An 8815-nucleotide genomic window follows, 5' to 3' on the forward strand; every position below is an offset into this window, starting at 1 on the left:
CATATTAAAGTTTTTTCCACATTAGTTGTATTATGAAAAATTGGAACAAAAGGGAAAAATGATGAGAAAGAAAAAACAAAAAATAAAAAAGTGAAATTAATATGCCTTGATCTGCATTGCAATTCCACAGTTCATGAGTCTTTTGAAATTATCTAAGAAGATTGCATTGCTGAGAAGAGCTAAGTCTATCAATCTTGATCATCACACAATTCTGCTGCTACTGTATACAATGTTCTCATGGTTCTGATCACTTCACTCAGCATCGGTTCATGTAAGTCTTTCTAGGTTTTTCTGAAATCTGCCTGCTCACCATTTCCTATAATAAAATTATATTCCATTACATTCATACAAACCAACTTGTTCAGCCATTCTCTAATTTATGGGTATCTCCTTAATTTCCAATTCTTTTCCATCACAAAAAGAGCTACTATAAATATTTTGTGCATGTCAGTTCTTTTTCTTTTTTTTTATGATCCCTTTCAGATACAGACCTAGTAGTGGTATTGCTGGTTAAAAGGATATGCCCTTTGGGCATAAAACTATTATTTTTTGTAGATGATATGATAATATATTTAGAGAATCCTGGAGAATCAACTAAAAAAGCCAGTTCATAACTTTAGCAAAATTGTAGAATAAAAAGTAAACCCATGTAAATGATGAAAACTTCTATTTATTATCAGCAAAGTCCCACAGAAAAACATAGAGAAATTAAATTTAAAATAACAGTAGGCAATATAAGATTCTTGGGAGTCTACCTGCCAAGACAATCCTAGGGACTATATAAACACAATTATAAAATACTTTTCACATGCATAAAGACAGATCTAAACACATGGAAATATATCAAATGCTTAAGGGTAGGCCAAACCAATATAATGAAAATGACAATTATATCTACCCTAATGTACTTATTCAGTAACATATAAATCAAATTACCAAAACATATTTTATAGAGTTAGAAAAAATAAGATCAGTGTTCATCTGGAAGAAGAAAAGGTCAAGAATATGAAAGAAATTAATGAAAAAAAATGTGAAGGAAGCAAGGTGGCCTAACCATACCAGTTCTCAAACTGTATTATATCATGGTAATCATCAAAATGACCTAGTTCTGTTTAAGAAATGGAGTGTTGGGTTAATGGAATAAATTAGGTATATAAAAGACAGTAGTAAGTTACTACCATAGTAATTTTGTGTTTAATAAACCCAAAGATTCAAACTTTTGGAACCACAACTCATTATTTGACAAAAACTTCTGGTTAAACTAGAAAACCATATGGCAGACAATATGTATAGATCAACACCTTGCAACAAATACCAAGATAAGGTCAAAACAAGTATATGATTTAGACATAATGGGCAATATCATAAACAAGAGCTCAAGAGACAGTTTATCTGTCAGATCTATGGCAAAGGGAAGAATTTTTGATCAAACAAGAGCTAGAGAGTATTATGAGATGTGAAATGGACAACTTTAATTTTATTAAATTAAAAAGTTTTTTTCAGAAACAAAGTCAATACAATCAATATTAGAAGGAAAGCAGAAAGCTGAGGGGGGAGATTATATCAAGGTTCTCTGATAAGGATCCAATTTCTCAATTGTATAAAGAATGAAATCAAATTTAAAAAAATACAAGTCATTCCCCAATTGATAAACAAATGGTCAAAGGCTATAAACAGACAATTTTTAAACAAACAAAAAAAAATCAAAGGTATCTATTGTCATATAAAATTCTCCACATCAGTATTGATTAGAGAAATACAAATTAAAACAACTTTGAGGTGTCACTTCACACCTATCAGATTGGTTAACATAGCAGAAAAAAATATAAATGTTGTAGAAAATGTGGGAAAATTGGGACACTAACATACTATTGCTGGAATTGTGAACTGATCCTACCATTCTGGAGAGTAATTTGGAACTCTGCTCAAAGTTCTATCAAACTATGCATACCCTTTGATCCAGCAATACATTACTAGGTGTGTATCCTAAAGAGATTTTTTTTAAAAAAAAAAGGAAAAAGGACCTGTTCGTGCAAAATATATAAAGCAGCTCTTGTTGTGGCAGAAAAGAATTGGGAACTGAGGGTTTGTCCATTAATTGGGAAATGACTGAATAAGTTGTGGTATAAGGTATATGATAAATGTGGTATATGGTTGTAATGGAATACTATTGTGCTTTAAGAAATGATGAACTGGGTAACTTCAGAAAAACCTGCAAAGACTTACATGAATTGATGCAAAGTGGAGTGAGCAGAACCAGAAGAACATCGTACACAGTAACAGCAATTTAAGAAAAAAGAATGTTAAATTTTGTTTTTATATGTAACTGGGGAAAATAAAATATTATAAAAAAATAAACTCTAGTGGCTCTTTAATCTCCTAGGATCAAATATTAACTACTCTAGTTGACATTTATAACTGTGTAAAACCTGTCCAAGCTGTTCTTTTAAAAGTTTTTTTTATTATTTTTCAAATTAACACATTTATTTAATCTTCAAACTCCTGACTCCATTGAACCATGAAAATAAAAGAAAATAAAATCCTCTTTACAAATACTAATTTTTGAGCAAAACAAATGACCATAGTGACCATGTTCAAGAAAGTAGGTCTTTAAGTCTATTGTCTCTGGTACATTTGGCATGGGAGTGTAATGCTTCATCCTAGATCCCCTGGAATCATGGTTAATAATTGCATTGGTAAGAATTTTAAAATCTTTCAAAGATTTTTCTGTGATATTAATGTTATAAAATGTCCTCCGATTTCTTCTCCCTTCCCTCTTTATTGTCTTATAAAGATTTTCCCAATTTCCTCTGAAACCATAAAGTTCATCAATTCCTATGGAACAATAACATTATATTACATCCGTCTATGATAATCTTGAGTCATTTCCCAATAGGTTCCCCTTATTTTTCAGTTTTTTTGGTTGCTATAAAAAAGAACTGTTGTACATATTTCATATATTTTATTGTTGTTTTGTTGTTCATTCATTTTCAATATATTGGATTCTTTCTGGCCCCAGTTGGATTTTCTTGGCAAAAATACTGTATTGGTTCACCATTTGCATCTCCATCTCATTTTATATATGAGAAAACTAAGGCAAACAGAGTGAAGTGACTTGCTTAGGTTCAAACACCTAGTCGGTGTCTGAAAGATTTGAACTCAGGAAGTCTTCCTGAATCTAGAAATGGCACTTCACCCACTACACCATTTCACTTTTTCTTTTATCTCTGTTGTATATGCCTAGAAATGATATTGATTTATAACAATACACTCAGTTAAGTAACTTTTGAAGCATAGTTCCAAACTGCTCTCCAAAGTGGTTGGGTCATTAGCACCAATAATACATATCAGCTGCCTGATTGCTTTTACCATTTGGATTAAATGGAAATCAATAACTTTATTCTCTTTACTGAAATTATGGATCATTATACCTTGTAATTTGCCTTTTCAGTCTGTCCTAAAATAATCTAGACCTTATCAAATTTCCACCTTCATGACCTCCAGACCCATAGATGTCTGACCTATTTATACAACCTAAGTACATCAGCACCTTAACACACACTAACACTAAAGTCTTAGTACTTTCTAGCCTTATAATCAGGTTTTTAATTGAACTCTATGTTTTTTACTGAAAATTACAGTGTAAACTCTTGAAATGAGGGACTGTCTAATTTATCTTCACTGTTGCCCTTATTATCAGCCTGATCCACTAATGATAAACAAAGTTTTGTTGTGTCCTACTATCATACTTCATCGTGTTTCCTACTTTTATACTATGTCATTAATATCTATGAAAAAAGCTACCATTTATCTGAGTAAGAAATGTCACAAAAACACAACTACATATTACCCTAGTGTTGATGAGCCATGGCTAATAGATCTTAGTTTTATATTCTGAGCTACAATTTGTAGCATAAAAGAAATCTGAGATACCGATCAGAGAACTAAAGAACTTCAGAATTGGATGGAACCAGAGAAGCTTGATAGTGCAATGACTTCCTGACCAATTGATGCATACTGTAATAACTTAGAAAAAATTGGCCATCCAACTTTCAACTAAAAATCCTCAGTTGTGGAGCACTCAACCTTCTGAGGTAATTCCTTCATTACCTTTCTGCTTTTGTTCAAATGCATGATTTCATTTCTGTAGAGAATTTCTGGTAAAGAAACTCTTTACCAGTTCAAATCAGCAATTGCTAAAAAAATCACCTTGGGTCAATGAGAGGTAAAATAAATTAGCCAGGATTGCAAAGTCAGTATTGAACAGAAGCAATACAGATCTTCCTATCTTGGATTATAGCTTTTAATGATACCCCATACTACATCTATATATTACTTATTGGGCATAGATATGAAACTGGAAGAAACTTTAGAAATCCTGTAGTCCAAATCTTCTTTTTTCAGAAATAGAACCTGTGATCCAAAGAGGTTATATAATTTATGCTGGTAGTAGGGAGCAGAGCTCAATTTTGAACCACTATACAATATACAACTTTTTGTCTATATTTTTGTCTGAATAGATGGTAGATGTATGTATATATCACAGTGGGTAGAGTACAGGGCCTGGAATCAGGAAAACTCATCTTCCGGAGTTCAAATCTAGCTTCAGACACTTACTAGCTATGGGAATCTGGGCAAGTCACTGTAATAAGAATGTAAATTTTGAAGATCTTCCCTGCCCCTAGGCTAATGTGCACCTGAAGCCTGGGGTGGGAGGCTTGTTTTTCAGTAGATACTTCTTGATTGGCCAGTGAGTCAATAAGATTGTTACATTCTCTGAGCCAGGAGAAGGCTATATAAGCCCTGATGTGTAGCTTTGTTTTGGGACTCACTTTGAGAAGTATTCTGTGACTTGATCTGAATTCTGGGAAGCCGTTGTTGAGAGTCCCCCGGCTTTGAAAAACCCAGAATGTGGAAACCCAGATGTTGACTGGGTATGGATGTAATGGTTGGACAGTTTGGAAATCTGTCTACTTGATGTTTCTGTCTTGATAATTATGCCTGTATACTTTGAGGTTCAGGGTGCTGACCTTTTCTCCTGAACAAGGTAAACGATATATGTCTGACTGATTAAAGTAAGCTTGTTAACCCATTTTGAGTTGCTTTCCTTTAACAAAGCAGATCCAAGAACCTGTGTGAGCAGGCACCCTGGGGACACTGGGATGCTTGCTGCAACAGTCACATAACCCTATTTGCCTCAATTTATTATCTAGAAAAGGGACTGGAAGAACTAAATGACAAATCACTGCAGTATCTTTGCCTAGAAAAACTTAAATGGGGGCAGCCAGGTGGCTCAGCGAGTAAGAGCACCGGCTCCAGTGTTGGAATGATCTGGGGATCAAATCCGGGCTCTGACACTTAGCACCACATCCAGAAATAGCTGGCCATGTAACCTTGAACAAGTCACATAACCCTGATTGCTCATAAAAAAAAAGAAAAGAAAAGCCTAAATGGGGTTGCAAAGAGTTGGATGTGACTGAAATTACTGAACAACAGCAACAACCAGTAGTAAGGAACAGAGCTTCAATTTAAATGAATATACAGCATATCTCTTTATATCTCTGTATATTTTAATCTAAATAGAAGGCATATGTATGTATTTTTCAATTAATCAATCAAGTAGGACTAATTAATCACTTATTCTATGCCATATGTGCATATACATCTAAACATATACGTATATATTGTACATTTGTATATTCATGTATACATATATGTATACATGTGTATGTATACAATTTGTCAGTAGCAAAAGTGGCTATTTTGCTCTGTACTATAACTATATTGTGATGCAGCTAGATGGCTTAGTGGATATACCACTGGAATGGGAATCAGGCAGACCTGAGTTCCTATCTCAGCTCAAACACTTACTAAATGTGTGACCCTGGGTAAATCATTTAACATCTGTTTTCTTTAATTCACTGGAGCAGGAAAGGACAATCCAGTATGTTTCCCAAGAAAACGCCCTGGACAGTATTGGCCTGCTATGGAACCACGTGGTCACAAAGAGTCACACATGACTGAACAATTTAATAATAGCATAAATATGTTGTACAAAAACAAACACAATACAAGTACATTAATATAAATGGATATATGTGCATATTTTTATATACACATAATACAAATGTGTGTATGTGTATATACAACTACATATGTGTCTATATACTTGTATATATATGTATGTGTATGTATATATATATATATATGATACTATTATTTGTTTACAGAAATGGTGGACATTTTGTTATTTTAATGTTTTTATTATGAATCTAAGTTTCCAGATTGCAGTGTCTATACATATTATATAAGATATAGTTGGGCATAGCCATTGTGTGATACAGGAATCTGGATTCATAATAGAAACACTAAAATACCCCAAACTCTATTATTTTTGAAAGCAAGTGATATTGGTTGTAGCCAAGATGACATATAGAGAAGATCGATTTTAAGTAAGTGTAGGGTGGATGTTTTCACACACATATAAGACATATATTTCAAATCACTTTGGCTTCTATTATGCTTACTAAGATGGTTACATTTTTTATTGTATAGTGACTCAATGTATGCCTTCAATTTACTTCTCCATATATTTCTATCCTATCTGTCATTTTCAGATGTAAATTTTGTGACTTTAAAAATATCCCATCTTCAATTCTTCTAACTGCCTATGAATGTTAAAGTGCTTATTAACCAAAGCCAGTCCTTGCCTCAATGGCATTCTTTCCCAAGCTTTAGTAAACCTGTAAGAATTTCTTTGCTATTTTGAATTTAATAGGTCCTTTTAAATGGTATATTTTAATGCAGATATTTAAAATGGGGCTGAGAGAGAAAGTCCTTTGAGCCTTTGGAAAGAATGGCATAGACATGAGGAATGGTATTGAATTTGATCACTTCACTTGAATGCAGCAGTTTGGTAGTCCATTCAATTGTGAGTTATTGAGAATGCAGTATTATCTTACTTTTATTTACATATTTGCATCCTTAAATGATATCCCTAAAGAATACAAAGTTGATCAATCTCCTCTGTGCAAACGTGCACACACACACACAAACACACACAATTACACACTAAAGCTTGTGCACACATAGAAGCTCAAAGTGCTCCCCATTACTTTTAATACATCAAAATCAGAAGGACTTCCTTTTTGTAACTATTTTTATTTTACTTTCCATTTGTTGCACTGGGTACAACTAGAGCTGCTTGGAAAGTATACATAGTTCTGAGTCTCGGTTCCAGAATAGGAAGCAGTACTTATAATCAAACAGAAGGGAACAGGGGCCCTGGTCACAGTTGCAGGGCCAAAAGGAGCAACAAGGAGCAGGGGACTTGGAGACAGTTTCAGGGCTAAAAGGAGTGTTCGTGCTTGTAGGAGCAAAGGAAGAAGGGACCTTCCTGGGTAAGGAATAGAATGCAGACCAGGGACAACAGTGACCACACCTCTCTCCACATCATATCACCTTAGAAACACCAAAAAGTTGCAGACCCCAAGAACTAGCTCTATGAATAACAGTATGAAAAAACATCAGACTTGGGACTTTGTCTCCCCATGCCCATCTGGGCAGAGCACAATTTTAACATTTAAAGTTCAGACAATAAAAAGATAGTTTGGAAAAATGAGCAAACAACAGTAACAACAATAACAACAACAAAAAGATATTGGCCATAAAAACTTATTATGGTGGCAGGAAGACCAAATCAGAAGAAGTTAATAACAGTCAAACAATCACATGTAAAGACTGGGGGTGGGGGGGGGAAGGGGGAAGGAATTTATTGGAACCTATCCCAACAAGAACTCCTAGAAAGGTTAAAGAAAGGGATAAAATTGGTTGAGGAAAAACTGGGAAAAGAAATGAGTGACACAAGAAAATGATAAGAGAATTAATAGCTTGGTAAAAGAGGCAGAAAAATTCATTGATGAAAAGAACTCCTATAAAAGAAGAACAGGCAGGGTGCACCAGCCCTGGAGTCAGTAGGACCTGAGTTCAAATCTGACCTCACTTAGCACTTATGAGCTGTGTGGCCTTGGGCAAGTCACTTAACCCCAATTGCTCTGCCTTCCCCCCTCCAAAAAGAAAAACAAAAAGAAAAAAAGCAGAATAGATTAGGTGGAAAAGTAGGCACAAAAATTCACTAAAGAAAACAACTCCTTAAAAAAAGAATTGTTAAAAAAATCAGCATTGTAGAAAATTTTTAAAAGGCACAAAACCTCACTGAAAAAAATAATTGCATAAAAATTAAAATTTCACAACTGGAAGCTGATGACTCATGAAACATCAAGAATAGTAAAAAAACAAAGTCAGAATAACTTAGAAATGTTAGAATATGTGAAATATCTCAAAACAGCTGACCTGGAAAATAATGTGAGGAGAGAATTTAAGAATTTTTGAGCTACCTAAAAGCCATGATAAAAAAAAGAGCCTCAGCTACATATTTCAAAAAATTATCAAGGAAAATTGTCCCATTATATTAGATCCAGAGGGCAAAATAGAAATTGAAAGAACCCACCAATCAACTCATAGAAGAGATTTCAAAATGAAAATTGTCCCATTATATTAGATCCAGAGGGTAAAATAGAAATTGAAAGAACCCACCAATCAAAACTCCCCAAAACATTGTAGCCAATTTTCAGAGCTCCCAAGTCAAGGAGAAAATATTGCAAGCATCCAGAAAGTAACAGTTCAGATATGGTGGAGGCACCATCAGGATCACACAAGATTTAGAGTTATTCTGTAAAGCAAAGGAGCTGGAGCAAATAGGTGGCACAGTGTAGAGCTCTGGACCTTAAACCAGGAAAACTCACTTTCCTGAATT

Source organism: Petaurus breviceps, unplaced genomic scaffold (genome assembly GCF_028583685.1).
Source record: "Petaurus breviceps papuanus isolate PSGF00001 unplaced genomic scaffold, PetGlider_PUasm1.0 90977, whole genome shotgun sequence".
In the NCBI taxonomy this organism is placed as follows: domain Eukaryota; kingdom Metazoa; phylum Chordata; class Mammalia; order Diprotodontia; family Petauridae; genus Petaurus; species Petaurus breviceps.